At 44.9% G+C, this 16,086-nt stretch overlaps 35 non-coding genes across 35 annotated transcripts; all 35 read left to right on the top strand.

Moving 5' to 3' along the window:
• The first annotated feature begins 569 nt into the window (after nt 1–569).
• On the top strand, nt 570–643 carry trnan-guu (transfer RNA asparagine (anticodon GUU)). Its single transcript has one exon. It is a non-coding gene; the product is annotated as a tRNA-Asn (tRNA).
• Nucleotides 644–913: 270 nt separating this feature from the next.
• Nucleotides 914–987, top strand: trnat-agu (transfer RNA threonine (anticodon AGU)). The gene has a single exon. It is a non-coding gene; the product is annotated as a tRNA-Thr (tRNA).
• Nucleotides 988–1,133: 146 nt separating this feature from the next.
• trnat-agu (transfer RNA threonine (anticodon AGU)) lies at nt 1,134–1,207 on the top strand. The gene has a single exon. It is a non-coding gene; the product is annotated as a tRNA-Thr (tRNA).
• A 1,090-nt stretch (nt 1,208–2,297) lies between these two features.
• Nucleotides 2,298–2,371, top strand: trnan-guu (transfer RNA asparagine (anticodon GUU)). Its single transcript has one exon. It is a non-coding gene; the product is annotated as a tRNA-Asn (tRNA).
• A 270-nt stretch (nt 2,372–2,641) lies between these two features.
• On the top strand, nt 2,642–2,715 carry trnat-agu (transfer RNA threonine (anticodon AGU)). The gene has a single exon. It is a non-coding gene; the product is annotated as a tRNA-Thr (tRNA).
• A 146-nt stretch (nt 2,716–2,861) lies between these two features.
• Nucleotides 2,862–2,935, top strand: trnat-agu (transfer RNA threonine (anticodon AGU)). Its single transcript has one exon. It is a non-coding gene; the product is annotated as a tRNA-Thr (tRNA).
• A 1,106-nt stretch (nt 2,936–4,041) lies between these two features.
• trnan-guu (transfer RNA asparagine (anticodon GUU)) lies at nt 4,042–4,115 on the top strand. The gene has a single exon. It is a non-coding gene; the product is annotated as a tRNA-Asn (tRNA).
• Nucleotides 4,116–4,385: 270 nt separating this feature from the next.
• On the top strand, nt 4,386–4,459 carry trnat-agu (transfer RNA threonine (anticodon AGU)). The gene has a single exon. It is a non-coding gene; the product is annotated as a tRNA-Thr (tRNA).
• A 146-nt stretch (nt 4,460–4,605) lies between these two features.
• On the top strand, nt 4,606–4,679 carry trnat-agu (transfer RNA threonine (anticodon AGU)). Its single transcript has one exon. It is a non-coding gene; the product is annotated as a tRNA-Thr (tRNA).
• A 505-nt stretch (nt 4,680–5,184) lies between these two features.
• trnat-agu (transfer RNA threonine (anticodon AGU)) lies at nt 5,185–5,258 on the top strand. The gene has a single exon. It is a non-coding gene; the product is annotated as a tRNA-Thr (tRNA).
• A 146-nt stretch (nt 5,259–5,404) lies between these two features.
• trnat-agu (transfer RNA threonine (anticodon AGU)) lies at nt 5,405–5,478 on the top strand. Its single transcript has one exon. It is a non-coding gene; the product is annotated as a tRNA-Thr (tRNA).
• A 640-nt stretch (nt 5,479–6,118) lies between these two features.
• On the top strand, nt 6,119–6,192 carry trnan-guu (transfer RNA asparagine (anticodon GUU)). The gene has a single exon. It is a non-coding gene; the product is annotated as a tRNA-Asn (tRNA).
• A 270-nt stretch (nt 6,193–6,462) lies between these two features.
• On the top strand, nt 6,463–6,536 carry trnat-agu (transfer RNA threonine (anticodon AGU)). Its single transcript has one exon. It is a non-coding gene; the product is annotated as a tRNA-Thr (tRNA).
• Nucleotides 6,537–6,682: 146 nt separating this feature from the next.
• trnat-agu (transfer RNA threonine (anticodon AGU)) lies at nt 6,683–6,756 on the top strand. The gene has a single exon. It is a non-coding gene; the product is annotated as a tRNA-Thr (tRNA).
• A 505-nt stretch (nt 6,757–7,261) lies between these two features.
• Nucleotides 7,262–7,335, top strand: trnat-agu (transfer RNA threonine (anticodon AGU)). Its single transcript has one exon. It is a non-coding gene; the product is annotated as a tRNA-Thr (tRNA).
• A 146-nt stretch (nt 7,336–7,481) lies between these two features.
• trnat-agu (transfer RNA threonine (anticodon AGU)) lies at nt 7,482–7,555 on the top strand. Its single transcript has one exon. It is a non-coding gene; the product is annotated as a tRNA-Thr (tRNA).
• Nucleotides 7,556–8,199: 644 nt separating this feature from the next.
• Nucleotides 8,200–8,273, top strand: trnan-guu (transfer RNA asparagine (anticodon GUU)). Its single transcript has one exon. It is a non-coding gene; the product is annotated as a tRNA-Asn (tRNA).
• Nucleotides 8,274–8,543: 270 nt separating this feature from the next.
• trnat-agu (transfer RNA threonine (anticodon AGU)) lies at nt 8,544–8,617 on the top strand. The gene has a single exon. It is a non-coding gene; the product is annotated as a tRNA-Thr (tRNA).
• A 146-nt stretch (nt 8,618–8,763) lies between these two features.
• Nucleotides 8,764–8,837, top strand: trnat-agu (transfer RNA threonine (anticodon AGU)). Its single transcript has one exon. It is a non-coding gene; the product is annotated as a tRNA-Thr (tRNA).
• A 505-nt stretch (nt 8,838–9,342) lies between these two features.
• On the top strand, nt 9,343–9,416 carry trnat-agu (transfer RNA threonine (anticodon AGU)). The gene has a single exon. It is a non-coding gene; the product is annotated as a tRNA-Thr (tRNA).
• A 146-nt stretch (nt 9,417–9,562) lies between these two features.
• trnat-agu (transfer RNA threonine (anticodon AGU)) lies at nt 9,563–9,636 on the top strand. The gene has a single exon. It is a non-coding gene; the product is annotated as a tRNA-Thr (tRNA).
• Nucleotides 9,637–10,742: 1,106 nt separating this feature from the next.
• On the top strand, nt 10,743–10,816 carry trnan-guu (transfer RNA asparagine (anticodon GUU)). The gene has a single exon. It is a non-coding gene; the product is annotated as a tRNA-Asn (tRNA).
• A 270-nt stretch (nt 10,817–11,086) lies between these two features.
• Nucleotides 11,087–11,160, top strand: trnat-agu (transfer RNA threonine (anticodon AGU)). The gene has a single exon. It is a non-coding gene; the product is annotated as a tRNA-Thr (tRNA).
• A 146-nt stretch (nt 11,161–11,306) lies between these two features.
• On the top strand, nt 11,307–11,380 carry trnat-agu (transfer RNA threonine (anticodon AGU)). Its single transcript has one exon. It is a non-coding gene; the product is annotated as a tRNA-Thr (tRNA).
• A 505-nt stretch (nt 11,381–11,885) lies between these two features.
• On the top strand, nt 11,886–11,959 carry trnat-agu (transfer RNA threonine (anticodon AGU)). Its single transcript has one exon. It is a non-coding gene; the product is annotated as a tRNA-Thr (tRNA).
• A 146-nt stretch (nt 11,960–12,105) lies between these two features.
• On the top strand, nt 12,106–12,179 carry trnat-agu (transfer RNA threonine (anticodon AGU)). The gene has a single exon. It is a non-coding gene; the product is annotated as a tRNA-Thr (tRNA).
• A 644-nt stretch (nt 12,180–12,823) lies between these two features.
• Nucleotides 12,824–12,897, top strand: trnan-guu (transfer RNA asparagine (anticodon GUU)). Its single transcript has one exon. It is a non-coding gene; the product is annotated as a tRNA-Asn (tRNA).
• Nucleotides 12,898–13,167: 270 nt separating this feature from the next.
• Nucleotides 13,168–13,241, top strand: trnat-agu (transfer RNA threonine (anticodon AGU)). The gene has a single exon. It is a non-coding gene; the product is annotated as a tRNA-Thr (tRNA).
• A 146-nt stretch (nt 13,242–13,387) lies between these two features.
• Nucleotides 13,388–13,461, top strand: trnat-agu (transfer RNA threonine (anticodon AGU)). Its single transcript has one exon. It is a non-coding gene; the product is annotated as a tRNA-Thr (tRNA).
• Nucleotides 13,462–14,107: 646 nt separating this feature from the next.
• On the top strand, nt 14,108–14,181 carry trnan-guu (transfer RNA asparagine (anticodon GUU)). The gene has a single exon. It is a non-coding gene; the product is annotated as a tRNA-Asn (tRNA).
• A 270-nt stretch (nt 14,182–14,451) lies between these two features.
• Nucleotides 14,452–14,525, top strand: trnai-aau (transfer RNA isoleucine (anticodon AAU)). Its single transcript has one exon. It is a non-coding gene; the product is annotated as a tRNA-Ile (tRNA).
• Nucleotides 14,526–14,671: 146 nt separating this feature from the next.
• On the top strand, nt 14,672–14,745 carry trnat-agu (transfer RNA threonine (anticodon AGU)). Its single transcript has one exon. It is a non-coding gene; the product is annotated as a tRNA-Thr (tRNA).
• Nucleotides 14,746–15,391: 646 nt separating this feature from the next.
• trnan-guu (transfer RNA asparagine (anticodon GUU)) lies at nt 15,392–15,465 on the top strand. The gene has a single exon. It is a non-coding gene; the product is annotated as a tRNA-Asn (tRNA).
• A 270-nt stretch (nt 15,466–15,735) lies between these two features.
• trnat-agu (transfer RNA threonine (anticodon AGU)) lies at nt 15,736–15,809 on the top strand. Its single transcript has one exon. It is a non-coding gene; the product is annotated as a tRNA-Thr (tRNA).
• Nucleotides 15,810–15,955: 146 nt separating this feature from the next.
• Nucleotides 15,956–16,029, top strand: trnat-agu (transfer RNA threonine (anticodon AGU)). The gene has a single exon. It is a non-coding gene; the product is annotated as a tRNA-Thr (tRNA).
• The last annotated feature ends 57 nt before the right edge of the window (nt 16,030–16,086 follow it).

The following is a 16,086-nucleotide window of genomic DNA, read 5'->3' as shown; positions in this document are numbered from 1 at the left end:
CCAAATAGAACCTTTCCGAGACAAGATTAAAGGGGAGAGACACTGATGTCATCAAAGAAGACATGTTTCATGTCAGCGAGAATGGACTCTGCAATCACAGCATGTCTCTTTCGCGCAATGGGTCAGCGCACTTGTCTGTTAACCAAGAGGTTGATGGTTTGAGCCCACCCAGGCAGGAGAACTCCATATTACTGGATTCTTCAGGGTCACCCAGGAGAGAGAAGTGGCTTTTCTCTACATTACAAGTGCCATGTCTTTAGACTCGGTAGTCATCTTACCAAACATGACTTGACAGCAGTCATTTCCAATTTGCCCCTTGACCTTTACACACTGCCAGGTATGCTCTAATTATGGTTGACTTGACTGAACAGGGAAGTTAGATGTTAACAAGCTGAGTTGATTCAATTCACTTGTCCATGAAAGCTACTCCTGTTCAAACCTGGTAGCAGCAATTTTGATTACTTTTCCCCAAATACAACGGTTCCAAGACAAGGTTGAAGGTGACAGACTGATGTCATCAAAGAAGACATGTTTCATGTCAGCAAGAATGGACTCTGCAGTCACAGCATGTCTCTGTGGCGCAATAGGTCAGCGCGCTCGGCTGTTAACCGAGAGGATGGTGGTTCGAGCCCACCCAGGGACGAGAATTGCATCTTACTGGATTCTTCAAGGTCACCCAAAAGCGAGAAGTTGCTTTTCTCTACATTACAAGTGCCATCTCTTTTGACTCGGTAGTCATCTTACCAAACATGACTTGACAGCAGTCATTTCCCATTTGCCCCTTGACCTTTACAGAATGCCAGGGATGCTCTAATTATGGTTGACTTGACTGAACAGGGAAGGGAGATGTTACCAAGCTGAGTTGATTCAATCAAATTCTAAACATGAAACATTCACACATGAAGCAGCTGGTGGTGCCGTGGCTTAGTTGGTCAAAGTGCCTGTCTAGTAAACAGGAGAGCCTGGGTTCAAATCCCAGCGGTGCCTGTGTTGCATTTACCTGAGTTTTCGGAGCAGTAAAACTTCATGTGCATCTTCAGGCAAAGGTCAATGGTGCAACCTACCTCAGGTACTTTTGTAAGATTGCTGCAAAAATATGTGCTGTGATGGTTCCAAATTGTGCCCTTCTGAGGGGTGCTGTGGCTTAGCTGGTGAAAGCACCTGTCTAGTAAACAGGAGATCCTGGGTTCAACTCCCAGCAGCACCCTCACAAGTTCACTTGTCTAAGAAAGCTTCTACTGTTCAAACCTGGGAGCAGCACTTTTGATTACTTTTCCGAGACAAGATTAAAGGGGAGAGACACTGATGTCATCAAAGAAGACATGTTTCATGTCAGCGAGAATGGACTCTGCAATCACAGCATGTCTCTTTCGCGCAATGGGTCAGCGCACTTGTCTGTTAACCGAGAGGTTGATGGTTTGAGCCCACCCAGGCAAGAGAATTCCATATTACTGGATTCTTCAGGGTCACCCAGGAGAGAGAAGTGGCTTTTCTCTACATTACAAGTGCCATGTCTTTAGACTCGGTAGGCATCTTACCAAACATGACTTGACAGCAGTCATTTCCAATTTGCCCCTTGACCTTTACACACTGCCAGGTATGCTCTAATTATGGTTGACTTGACTGAACAGGGAAGTTAGATGTTAACAAGCTGAGTTGATTCAATTCACTTGTCCATGAAAGCTACTCCTGTTCAAACCTGGTAGCAGCAATTTTGATTACTTTTCCCCAAATAGAACGGTTCCAAGACAAAGGTTGAAGGTGACAGACTGATGTCATCAAAGAAGACATGTTTCATGTCAGCGAGAATGGACTCTGCAATCACAGCATGTCTCTTTCGTGCAATGGGTCAGCACACTTGTCTGTTAACCGAGAGGTTGATGGTTTGAGCCCACCCAGGCAGGAGAATTCCATATTACTGGATTCTTCAAGGTCACCCAGGAGAGAGAAGTGGCTTTTCTCTACATTACAAGTGCCATGTCTTTAGACTCGGTAGGCATCTTACCAAACATGACTTGACAGCAGTCATTTCCAATTTGCCCCTTGACCTTTACACACTGCCAGGTATGCTCTAATTATGGTTGACTTGACTGAACAGGGAAGTTAGATGTTAACAAGCTGAGTTGATTCAATTCACTTGTCCATGAAAGCTACTCCTGTTCAAACCTGGTAGCAGCAATTTTGATTACTTTTCCCCAAATAGAACGGTTCCAAGACAAAGGTTGAAGGTGACAGACTGATGTCATCAAAGAAGAAATGTTTCATGTCAGCGAGAATGGACTCTTGGGCCACAGCATGTCTCTGTGGCGCAATCGGTCAGCGCGCTCGGCTGTTAACCGAGAGGATGGTGGTTCGAGCCCACCCAGGGACGAGAATTGCATCTTACTGGATTCTTCAAGGTCACCCAAAAGCGAGAAGTTGCTTTTCTCTACATTACAAGTGCCATCTCTTTTGACTCGGTAGTCATCTTACCAAACATGACTTGATAGCAGTCATTTCCCATTTGCCCCTTGACCTTTACAGAATGCCAGGGATGCTCTAATTATGGTTGACTTGACTGAACAGGGAAGGGAGATGTTACCAAGCTGAGTTGATTCAATCAAATTCTAAACATGAAACATTCGCACATGAAGCAGCTGGTGGTGCCGTGGCTTAGTTGGTCAAAGTGCCTGTCTAGTAAACAGGAGAGCCTGGGTTCAAATCCCAGCGGTGCGTATGTTGCATTTACCTGAGTTTTCAGAGCAGTAAAACTTCATGTGCATCTTCAGGCAAAGGTCAATGGTGCAACCCACCTCAGGTACTTTTGTAAGATTGCTGCAAAGGTATTTGCTGTGATGGTCCCAAAGTGTGCTCTTGTAAGGGGTGCTGTGGCTTAGTTGGTGAAAGCGCCTGTCTAGTAAACAGGAGATCCTGGGTTCAACTCCCAGCAGCGCCTTCACAAATTCACTTATCTAAGAAAGCTTCTACTGTTCAAACCTGGGAGCAGCACTTTTGATTACTTTTCCCCAAATAGAACCTTTCCGAGACAAGATTAAAGGGGAGAGACACTGATGTCATCAAAGAAGACATGTTTCATGTCAGCGAGAATGGACTCTGCAATCACAGCATGTCTCTTTCGCGCAATGGGTCAGCGCACTTGTCTGTTAACCGAGAGGTTGATGGTTTGAGCCCACCCAGGCAGGAGAATTCCATATTACTGGATTCTTCAGGGTCACCCAGGAGAGAGAAGTGGCTTTTCTCTACATTACAAGTGCCATGTCTTTAGACTCGGTAGGCATCTTACCAAACATGACTTGACAGCAGTCATTTCCAATTTGCCCCTTGACCTTTACACACTGCCAGGTATGCTCTAATTATGGTTGACTTGACTGAACAGGGAAGTTAGATGTTAACAAGCTGAGTTGATTCAATTCACTTGTCCATGAAAGCTACTCCTGTTCAAACCTGGTAGCAGCAATTTTGATTACTTTTCCCCAAATAGAACGGTTCCAAGACAAGGTTGAAGGTGACAGACTGATGTCATCAAAGAAGACATGTTTCATGTCAGCAAGAATGGACTCTGCAATCACAGCATGTCTCTTTCGTGCAATGGGTCAGTGCACTTGTCTGTTAACCGAGAGGTTGATGGTTTGAGCCCACCCACGCAGGAGAATTCTATATTACTGGATTCTTCAGGGTCACCCTGGAGAGAGAAGTGGCTTTTCTCTACATTACAAGTGCCATGTCTTTAGACTCGGTAGGCATCTTACCAAACATGACTTGACAGCAGTCATTTCCAATTTGCCCCTTGACCTTTACACACTGCCAGGTATGCTCTAATTATGGTTGACTTGACTGAACAGGGAAGTTAGATGTTAACAAGCTGAGTTGATTCAATTCACTTTTCCATGAAGGCTACTCCTGTTCAAACCTGGTAGCAGCAATTTTGATTACTTTTCCCCAAATAGAACGGTTCCAAGACAAAGGTTGAAGGTGACAGACTGATGTCATCAAAGAAGACATGTTTCATGTCAGCGAGAATGGACTCTGCAGTCACAGCATGTCTCTGTGGCGCAATCGGTCAGCGTGCTCGGCTGTTAACCGAGAGGATGGTGGTTCGAGCCCGCCCAGGGACGAGAATTGCATCTTACTGGATTCTTCAAGGTCACCCAAAAGCGAGAAGTTGCTTTTCTCTACATTACAAGTGCCATCTCTTTTGACTCGGTAGTCATCTTACCAAACATGACTTGACAGCAGTCATTTCCCATTTGCCCCTTGACCTTTACAGAATGCCAGGGATGCTCTAATTATGGTTGACTTGACTGAACAGGGAAGGGAGATGTTACCAAGCTGAGTTGATTCAATCAAATTCTAAACATGAAACATTCGCACATGAAGCAGCTGGTGGTGCCGTGGCTTAGTTGGTCAAAGTACCTGTCTAGTAAACAGGAGAGCCTGGGTTCAAATCCCAGCGGTGCCTGTGTTGCATTTACCTGAGTTTTCGGAGCAGTAAAACTTCATGTGCATCTTCAGGCAAAGTTTAATGGTGCAACCTACCTCAGGTACTTTTGTAAGATTGCTGCAAAGGTATTTGCTGTGATGGTTCCAAATTGTGCTCTTCTGAGGGGTGCTGTGGCTTAGCTGTTGAAAGCACCTGTCTAGTAAACATGAGATCCTGGGTTCAACTCCCAGCAGCACCCTCACAAATTCACTTGTCTAAGAAAGCTTCTATTGTTCAAACCTGGGAGAGGCACCTCTGATTACCTTTCCAAGACAAGATTAAAGGAGACAAACTAATGTCATCAAAGAAGACATGTTTCATGTTTCATGTTAGCAAGACTGGGCTCTGCAATCACAGCATGTCTCTGTGGCACAATAGGTCAGCGCACTCATCTGTTAACCAAGAGGATTATGGGTCAAGCCCACCCAGGGATGAGAATTGCATATTACTGGATTCTTCAAGGTCACCCAAAAGCGAGAAGTTGCTTTTCTCTACATTACAAGTGCCATCTCTTTTGACTCGGTAGTCATCTTACCAAACATGACTTGACAGCAGTCATTTCCCATTTGCCCCTTGACCTTTACAGAATGCCAGGGATGCTCTAATTATGGTTGACTTGACTGAACAGGTAAGGGAGATGTTACCAAACTGAGTTGATTCAATCAAATTCTAAACATGAAACATTCGCACATTAAGCAGCTGGTGGTGCCGTGGCTTAGTTGGTCAAAGTGCCTGTCTAGTAAACAGGACAGCCTGGGTTCAAATCCCAGCAGTGCCTATGTTGCATTTACCTGAGTTTTCAGAGCAGTAAAACTTCATGTGCATCTTCAGGCAAAGGTCAATGGTGCAACCCACCTCAGGTACTTTTGTAAGATTGCTGCAAAGGTATTTGCTGTGATGGTCCCAAATTGTGCTCTTGTAAGGGGTGCTGTGGCTTAGTTGGTGAAAGCACCTGTCTAGTAAACAGGAGATCCTGGGTTCAACTCCCAGCAGCACCTTCACAAATTCACTTATCTAAGAAAGCTTCTACTGTTCAAACCTGGGAGCAGCACTTTTGATTACTTTTCCCCAAATAGAACCTTTCCGAGACAAGATTAAAGGGGAGAGACACTGATGTCATCAAAGAAGACATGTTTCATGTCAGCGAGAATGGACTCTGCAATCACAGCATGTCTCTTTCGCGCAATGGGTCAGCGCACTTGTCTGTTAACCGAGAGGTTGATGGTTTGAGCCCACCCAGGCAGGAGAATTCCATATTACTGGATTCTTCAGGGTCACCCAGGAGAGAGAAGTGGCTTTTCTCTACATTACAAGTGCCATGTCTTTAGACTCGGTAGGCATCTTACCAAACATGACTTGACAGCAGTCATTTCCAATTTGCCCCTTGACCTTTACACACTGCCAGGTATGCTCTAATTATGGTTGACTTGACTGAACAGGGAAGTTAGATGTTAACAAGCTGAGTTGATTCAATTCACTTGTCCATGAAAGCTACTCCTGTTCAAACCTGGTAGCAGCAATTTTGATTACTTTTCCCCAAATACAACGGTTCCAAGACAAAGGTTGAAGGTGACACACTGATGTCATCAAAGAAGACATGTTTCATGTCAGCGAGAATGGACTCTGCAGTCACAGCATGTCTCTGTGGCGCAATCGGTCAGCGTGCTCGGCTGTTAACCGAGAGGATGGTGGTTCGAGCCCACCCAGGGACGAGAATTGCATCTTACTGGATTCTTCAAGGTCACCCAAAAGCGAGAAGTTGCTTTTCTCTACATTACAAGTGCCATCTCTTTTGACTCGGTAGTCATCTTACCAAACATGACTTGACAGCAGTCATTTCCCATTTGCCCCTTGACCTTTACAGAATGCCAGGGATGCTCTAATTATGGTTGACTTGACTGAACAGGGAAGGGAGATGTTACCAAGCTGAGTTGATTCAATCAAATTCCAAACATGAAACATTCGCAAATGAAGCAGCTGGTGGTGCCGTGGCTTAGTTGGTCAAAGTGCCTGTCTAGTAAACAGGAGAGCCTGGGTTCAAATCCCAGCGGTGCCTATGTTGCATTTACCTGAGTTTTCGGAGCAGTAAAACTTCATGTGCATCTTCAGGCAAAGGTCAATGGTGCAACCTACCTCAGGTACTTTTGTAAGATTGCTGCAAAGGTATTTGCTGTGATGGTTCCAAATTGTGCTCTTCTGAGGGGTGCTGTGGCTTAGCTGTTGAAAGCACCTGTCTAGTAAACATGAGATCCTGGGTTCAACTCCCAGCAGCACCTTCACAAGTTCACTTGTCTAAGAAAGCTTCTATTGTTCAAACCTGGGAGCAGCACCTCTGATTACCTTTCCAAGACAAGATTAAAGGAGACAAACTAATGTCATCAAAGAAGACATGTTTCATGTTTCATGTTAGCAAGACTGGGCTCTGCAATCACAGGATGTCTCTGTGGCACAATAGGTCAGCGCACTCATCTGTTAACCAAGAGGATTATGGGTCAAGCCCACCCAGGGATGAGAATTGCATATTACTGGATTCTTCAAGGTCACCCAGGAGAGAGAAGTGGCTATTCTCTACATTATAAGTGCCATGTCGTCAGACTCGGTAGTCATCTTACCAAACATGACTTGACAGCAGTCATTTCCAATTTGCCCCTTGACCTTTACAGAATGCCAGGGATGTTCAAATTATGGTTAATTTGACTGAACAGGTAAGGGAGATGTTAACAAGCTGAGTTAATTCAATCAAATTTTTAACATGAAACATTTGCATTCAAAGCAGCTGATGGTGCCGTGGCTTAGTTGGTCAAAGTGCCTGTCTAGTGAACAGGAGAGCCTGTGTTCAAATCCCAGTGGTGCCTATGTTGCATTTACCTGAGTTTTTGGAGCAGTAAAACTTAATGTGCATCTTCAGGCAAAGGTCAATGGTGCAACCCACCTCAGGTACTTTTGTAAGATTGCTGCAAAGGTATTTGCTGTGATGGTCCCAAATTGTGGTCTTCTAAGGGGTGCTGTGGCTTAGTTGGTGAAAGCACCTGTCTAGTAAACAGGAGATCCTGGGTTCAACTCCCAGCAGCACCTTCACAAATTCACTTATCTAAGAAAGCTTCTACTGTTCAAACCTGGGAACAGCACTTTTGATTACTTTTCCCCAAATAGAACCTTTCCGAGACAAGATTAAAGGAGAGACACTGATGTCATCAAAGAAGACATGTTTCATGTTTCATGTCAGCGAGAATGGACTCTGAAATCACAGCATGTCTCTTTCGCGCAATGGGTCAGCGCACTCGTCTGTTAACCGAGAGGTTGATGGTTTGAGCCCACCCAAGCAGGAGAATTCCATATTACTGGATTCTTCAGGGTCACCCAGGAGAGAGAAGTGGCTTTTCTCTACATTACAAGTGCCATGTCTTTAGACTCGGTAGGCATCTTACCAAACATGACTTGACAGCAGTCATTTCCAATTTGCCCCTTGACCTTTACACACTGCCAGGTATGCTCTAATTATGGTTGACTTGACTGAACAGGGAAGTTAGATGTTAACAAGCTGAGTTGATTCAATTCACTTGTCCATGAAAGCTACTCCTGTTCAAACCTGGTAGCAGCAATTTTGATTACTTTTCCCCAAATAGAACGGTTCCAAGACAAGGTTGAAGGTGACAGACTGATGTCATCAAAGAAGACATGTTTCATGTCAGCGAGAATGGACTCTTGGGCCACAGCATGTCTCTGTGGCGCAATCGGTCAGCGTGCTCGGCTGTTAACCGAGAGGATGGTGGTTCGAGCCCGCCCAGGGACGAGAATTGCATCTTACTGGATTCTTCAAGGTCACCCAAAAGCGAGAAGTTGCTTTTCTCTACATTACAAGTGCCATCTCTTTTGACTCGGTAGTCATCTTACCAAACATGACTTGACAGCAGTCATTTCCCATTTGCCCCTTGACCTTTACAGAATGCCAGGGATGCTCTAATTATGGTTGACTTGACTGAACAGGGAAGGGAGATGTTACCAAGCTGAGTTGATTCAATCAAATTCTAAACATGAAACATTCGCACATGAAGCAGCTGGTGGTGCCGTGGCTTAGTTGGTCAAAGTACCTGTCTAGTAAACAGGAGAGCCTGGGTTCAAATCCCAGCGGTGCCTGTGTTGCATTTACCTGAGTTTTCGGAGCAGTAAAACTTCATGTGCATCTTCAGGCAAAGTTTAATGGTGCAACCTACCTCAGGTACTTTTGTAAGATTGCTGCAAAGGTATTTGCTGTGATGGTTCCAAATTGTGCTCTTCTGAGGGGTGCTGTGGCTTAGCTGTTGAAAGCACCTGTCTAGTAAACATGAGATCCTGGGTTCAACTCCCAGCAGCACCCTCACAAATTCACTTGTCTAAGAAAGCTTCTATTGTTCAAACCTGGGAGAGGCACCTCTGATTACCTTTCCAAGACAAGATTAAAGGAGACAAACTAATGTCATCAAAGAAGACATGTTTCATGTTTCATGTTAGCAAGACTGGGCTCTGCAATCACAGCATGTCTCTGTGGCACAATAGGTCAGCGCACTCATCTGTTAACCAAGAGGATTATGGGTCAAGCCCACCCAGGGATGAGAATTGCATATTACTGGATTCTTCAAGGTCACCCAAAAGCGAGAAGTTGCTTTTCTCTACATTACAAGTGCCATCTCTTTTGACTCGGTAGTCATCTTACCAAACATGACTTGACAGCAGTCATTTCCCATTTGCCCCTTGACCTTTACAGAATGCCAGGGATGCTCTAATTATGGTTGACTTGACTGAACAGGTAAGGGAGATGTTACCAAGCTGAGTTGATTCAATCAAATTCTAAACATGAAACATTCGCACATTAAGCAGCTGGTGGTGCCGTGGCTTAGTTGGTCAAAGTGCCTGTCTAGTAAACAGGACAGCCTGGGTTCAAATCCCAGCAGTGCCTATGTTGCATTTACCTGAGTTTTCAGAGCAGTAAAACTTCATGTGCATCTTCAGGCAAAGGTCAATGGTGCAACCCACCTCAGGTACTTTTGTAAGATTGCTGCAAAGGTATTTGCTGTGATGGTCCCAAATTGTGCTCTTGTAAGGGGTGCTGTGGCTTAGTTGGTGAAAGCACCTGTCTAGTAAACAGGAGATCCTGGGTTCAACTCCCAGCAGCACCTTCACAAATTCACTTATCTAAGAAAGCTTCTACTGTTCAAACCTGGGAGCAGCACTTTTGATTACTTTTCCCCAAATAGAACCTTTCCGAGACAAGATTAAAGGGGAGAGACACTGATGTCATCAAAGAAGACATGTTTCATGTCAGCGAGAATGGACTCTGCAATCACAGCATGTCTCTTTCGCGCAATGGGTCAGCGCACTTGTCTGTTAACCGAGAGGTTGATGGTTTGAGCCCACCCAGGCAGGAGAATTCCATATTACTGGATTCTTCAGGGTCACCCAGGAGAGAGAAGTGGCTTTTCTCTACATTACAAGTGCCATGTCTTTAGACTCGGTAGGCATCTTACCAAACATGACTTGACAGCAGTCATTTCCAATTTGCCCCTTGACCTTTACACACTGCCAGGTATGCTCTAATTATGGTTGACTTGACTGAACAGGGAAGTTAGATGTTAACAAGCTGAGTTGATTCAATTCACTTGTCCATGAAAGCTACTCCTGTTCAAACCTGGTAGCAGCAATTTTGATTACTTTTCCCCAAATAGAACGGTTCCAAGACAAGGTTGAAGGTGACAGACTGATGTCATCAAAGAAGACATGTTTCATGTCAGCAAGAATGGACTCTGCAATCACAGCATGTCTCTTTCGTGCAATGGGTCAGCGCAATTGTCTGTTAACCGAGAGGTTGATGGTTTGAGCCCACCCAGGCAAGAGAATTCTATATTACTGGATTCTTCAGGGTCACCCAGGAGAGAGAAGTGGCTTTTCTCTACATTACAAGTGCCATGTCTTTAGACTCGGTAGGCATCTTACCAAACATGACTTGACAGCAGTCATTTCCAATTTGCCCCTTGACCTTTACACACTGCCAGGTATGCTCTAATTATGGTTGACTTGACTGAACAGGGAAGTTAGATGTTAACAAGCTGAGTTGATTCAATTCACTTGTCCATGAAAGCTACTCCTGTTCAAACCTGGTAGCAGCAATTTTGATTACTTTTCCCCAAATACAACGGTTCCAAGACAAAGGTTGAAGGTGACACACTGATGTCATCAAAGAAGACATGTTTCATGTCAGCGAGAATGGACTCTGCAGTCACAGCATGTCTCTGTGGCGCAATCGGTCAGCGTGCTCGGCTGTTAACCGAGAGGATGGTGGTTCGAGCCCACCCAGGGACGAGAATTGCATCTTACTGGATTCTTCAAGGTCACCCAAAAGCGAGAAGTTGCTTTTCTCTACATTACAAGTGCCATCTCTTTTGACTCGGTAGTCATCTTACCAAACATGACTTGACAGCAGTCATTTCCCATTTGCCCCTTGACCTTTACAGAATGCCAGGGATGCTCTAATTATGGTTGACTTGACTGAACAGGGAAGGGAGATGTTACCAAGCTGAGTTGATTCAATCAAATTCCAAACATGAAACATTCGCAAATGAAGCAGCTGGTGGTGCCGTGGCTTAGTTGGTCAAAGTGCCTGTCTAGTAAACAGGAGAGCCTGGGTTCAAATCCCAGCGGTGCCTATGTTGCATTTACCTGAGTTTTCGGAGCAGTAAAACTTCATGTGCATCTTCAGGCAAAGGTCAATGGTGCAACCTACCTCAGGTACTTTTGTAAGATTGCTGCAAAGGTATTTGCTGTGATGGTTCCAAATTGTGCTCTTCTGAGGGGTGCTGTGGCTTAGCTGTTGAAAGCACCTGTCTAGTAAACATGAGATCCTGGGTTCAACTCCCAGCAGCACCTTCACAAGTTCACTTGTCTAAGAAAGCTTCTATTGTTCAAACCTGGGAGCAGCACCTCTGATTACCTTTCCAAGACAAGATTAAAGGAGACAAACTAATGTCATCAAAGAAGACATGTTTCATGTTTCATGTTAGCAAGACTGGGCTCTGCAATCACAGGATGTCTCTGTGGCACAATAGGTCAGCGCACTCATCTGTTAACCAAGAGGATTATGGGTCAAGCCCACCCAGGGATGAGAATTGCATATTACTGGATTCTTCAAGGTCACCCAGGAGAGAGAAGTGGCTATTCTCTACATTATAAGTGCCATGTCGTCAGACTCGGTAGTCATCTTACCAAACATGACTTGACAGCAGTCATTTCCAATTTGCCCCTTGACCTTTACAGAATGCCAGGGATGTTCAAATTATGGTTAATTTGACTGAACAGGTAAGGGAGATGTTAACAAGCTGAGTTAATTCAATCAAATTTTTAACATGAAACATTTGCATTCAAAGCAGCTGATGGTGCCGTGGCTTAGTTGGTCAAAGTGCCTGTCTAGTGAACAGGAGAGCCTGTGTTCAAATCCCAGTGGTGCCTATGTTGCATTTACCTGAGTTTTTGGAGCAGTAAAACTTAATGTGCATCTTCAGGCAAAGGTCAATGGTGCAACCCACCTCAGGTACTTTTGTAAGATTGCTGCAAAGGTATTTGCTGTGATGGTCCCAAATTGTGGTCTTCTAAGGGGTGCTGTGGCTTAGTTGGTGAAAGCACCTGTCTAGTAAACAGGAGATCCTGGGTTCAACTCCCAGCAGCACCTTCACAAATTCACTTATCTAAGAAAGCTTCTACTGTTCAAACCTGGGAGCAGCACTTTTGATTACTTTTCCCCAAATAGAACCTTTCCGAGACAAGATTAAAGGAGAGACACTGATGTCATCAAAGAAGACATGTTTCATGTTTCATGTCAGCGAGAATGGACTCTGCAATCACAGCATGTCTCTTTCGCGCAATGGGTCAGCGCACTCGTCTGTTAACCGAGAGGTTGATGGTTTGAGCCCACCCAAGCAGGAGAATTCCATATTACTGGATTCTTCAGGGTCACCCAGGAGAGAGAAGTGGCTTTTCTCTACATTACAAGTGCCATGTCTTTAGACTCGGTAGGCATCTTACCAAACATGACTTGACAGCAGTCATTTCCAATTTGCCCCTTGACCTTTACACACTGCCAGGTATGCTCCAATTATGGTTGACTTGACTGAACAGGGAAGTTAGATGTTAACAAGCTGAGTTGATTCAATTCACTTGTCCATGAAAGCTACTCCTGTTCAAACCTGGTAGCAGCAATTTTGATTACTTTTCCCCAAATAGAACGGTTCCAAGACAAGGTTGAAGGTGACAGACTGATGTCATCAAAGAAGACATGTTTCATGTCAGCGAGAATGGACTCTTGGGCCACAGCATGTCTCTGTGGCGCAATCGGTCAGCGTGCTCGGCTGTTAACCGAGAGGATGGTGGTTCGAGCCCACCCAGGGACGAGAATTGCATCTTACTGGATTCTTCAAGGTCACCCAAAAGCGAGAAGTTGCTTTTCTCTACATTACAAGTGCCATCTCTTTTGACTCGGTTGTCATCTTACCAAACATGACTTGACAGCAGTCATTTCCCATTTGCCCCTTGACCTTTACAGAATGCCAGGGATGCTCTAATTATGGTTGACTTGACTGAACAGGGAAGGGAGATGTTACCAAGCTGAGTTGATTCAATCAAATTCTAAACATGAAACATTCACACATGAAGCTGCTGGTGGTGCTGTGGCTTAGTTGGTCAAAGTGCCTGTCTAGTAAACAGGAGAGCCTGGGTTCAAATCCCAGCGGTGCCTATGTTGCATTTACCTGAGTTTTCAGAGCAGTAAAACTTCATGTGCATCTTCAGGCAAAGGTCAATGGTGCAACCCACCTCAGGTACTTTTGTAAGATTGCTGCAAAGGTATTTGCTGTGATGGTCCCAAATTGTGCTCTTGCAAAGGGTGCTGTGGCTTAGTTGGTGAAAGCACCTGTCTAGTAAACAGGAGATCCTGGGTTCAACTCCCAGCAGCACCTTCACAAATTCTCTTGTCAAAGAAAACTTCTACTGTTCAAACCTGGGAGCAGCACTTTTGATTACTTTTCCCCAAATAGAACCTTTCCGAGACAAGATTAAAGGGGAGAGACACTGATGTCATCAAAGAAGACATGTTTCATGTTTCATGTCAGCAAGAATGGACTCTGCAATCACAGCATGTCTCTTTCGCGCAATGGGTCAGCGCACTCGTCTGTTAACCGAGAGGTTGATGGTTTGAGCCCACCCAGGCAGGAGAATTCCATATTACTGGATTCTTCAGGGTCACCCAGGAGAGAGAAGTGGCTTTTCTCTACATTACAAGTGCCATGTCTTTAGACTCGGTAGGCATCTTACCAAACATGACTTGACAGCAGTCATTTCCAATTTGCCCCTTGACCTTTACACACTGCCAGGTATGCTCTAATTATGGTTGACTTGACTGAACAGGGAAGTTAGATGTTAACAAGCTGAGTTGATTCAATTCACTTGTCCATGAAAGCTACTCCTGTTCAAACCTGGTAGCAGCAATTTTGATTACTTTTCCCCAAATAGAACGGTTCCAAGACAAGGTTGAAGGTGACAGACTGATGTCATCAAAGAAGAAATGTTTCATGTCAGCGAGAATGGACTCTTGGGCCACAGCATGTCTCTGTGGCGCAATCGGTCAGCGCGCTCGGCTGTTAACCGAGAGGATGGTGGTTCGAGCCCACCCAGGGACTAGAATTGCATCTTACTGGATTCTTCAAGGTCACCCAAAAGCGAGAAGTTGCTTTTCTCTACATTACAAGTGCCATCTCTTTTGACTCGGTAGTCATCTTACCAAACATGACTTGACAGCAGTCATTTCCCATTTGCCCCTTGACCTTTACAGAATGCCAGGGATGCTCTAATTATGGTTGACTTGACTGAACAGGGAAGGGAGATGTTACCAAGCTGAGTTGATTCAATCAAATTCTAAACATGAAACATTCGCATATGAAGCAGCTGGTGGTGCCGTGGCTTAGTTGGTCAAAGTGCCTGTCTAATAAACAGGAGAGCCTGGGTTCAAATCCCAGCGGTGCCTATGTTGCATTTACCTGAGTTTTCAGAGCAGTAAAACTTCATGTGCATCTTCAGGCAAAGGTCAATGGTGCAACCCACCTCAGGTACTTTTGTAAGATTGCTGCAAAGGTATTTGCTGTGATGGTCCCAAATTGTGCTCTTGCAAAGGGTGCTGTGGCTTAGTTGGTGAAAGCACCTGTCTAGTAAACAGGAGATCCTGGGTTCAACTCCCAGCAGCACCTTCACAAATTATCTTGTCAAAGAAAACTTCTACTGTTCAAACCTGGGAGCAGCACTTTTGATTACTTTTCCCCAAATAGAACCTTTCCGAGACAAGATTAAAGGGGAGAGACACTGATGTCATCAAAGAAGACATGTTTCATGTTTCATGTCAGCGAGAATGGACTCTGCAATCACAGCATGTCTCTTTCGCGCAATGGGTCAGCGCACTCGTCTGTTAACCAAGAGGTTGATGGTTTGAGCCCACCCAGGCAGGAGAATTCCATATTACTGGATTCTTCAGGGTCACCCAGGAGAGAGAAGTGGCTTTTCTCTACATTACAAGTGCCATGTCTTTAGACTCGGTAGGCATCTTACCAAACATGACTTGACAGCAGTCATTTCCATTTTGCCCCTTGACCTTTACACACTGCCAGGTATGCTCTAATTATGGTTGACTTGACTGAACAGGGAAGTTAGATGTTAACAAGCTGAGTTGATTAAATTCACTTGTCCATGAAAGCTACTCCTGTTCAAACCTGGTAGCAGCAATTTTGATTACTTTTCCCCAAATAGAACGGTTCCAAGACAAGGTTGAAGGTGACAGACTGATGTCATCAAAGAAGACATGTTTCATGTCAGCGAGAATGGACTCTTGGGCCACAGCATGTCTCTGTGGCGCAATCGGTCAGCGCGCTCGGCTGTTAACCGAGAGGATGGTGGTTCGAGCCCACCCAGGGACTAGAATTGCATCTTACTGGATTCTTCAAGGTCACCCAAAAGCGAGAAGTTGCTTTTCTCTACATTACAAGTGCCATCTCTTTTGACTCGGTAGTCATCTTACCAAACATGACTTGACAGCAGTCATTTCCCATTTGCCCCTTGACCTTTACAGAATGCCAGGGATGCTCTAATTATGGTTGACTTGACTGAACAGGGAAGGGAGATGTTACCAAGCTGAGTTGATTCAATCAAATTCTAAACATGAAACATTCGCACATGAAGCAGCTGGTGGTGCCGTGGCTTAGTTGGTCAAAGTGCCTGTCTAGTAAACAGGAGAGCCTGGGTTCAAATCCCAGCGGTGCCTATGTTGCATTTACCTGAGTTTTCGGAGCAGTAAAACTTCATGTGCATCTTCAGGCAAAGGTCAATGGTGCAACCTACCTCAGGTACTTCTGTAAGATTGCTGCAAAGGTATTTGCTGTGATGGTTCCAAATTGTGCTCTTCTGAGGGGTGCTGTGGCTTAGCTGGTGAAAGCACCTGTCTAGTAAACAGGAGATCCTGGATTCAACTCCCAGCAGCGCCTTCACAAGTGCACTTGTCTAAGAAAGCTTCTACTGTTCCAACCTGGGAGCAGCACCTC

Source organism: Labrus mixtus, chromosome 13 (genome assembly GCF_963584025.1).
Source record: "Labrus mixtus chromosome 13, fLabMix1.1, whole genome shotgun sequence".
NCBI classification, from domain to species: Eukaryota; Metazoa; Chordata; class Actinopteri; order Labriformes; family Labridae; genus Labrus; species Labrus mixtus.
Note: the sequence above shows the minus strand (reverse complement) of the source record. Positions and strands in the feature narration are given on the sequence as shown.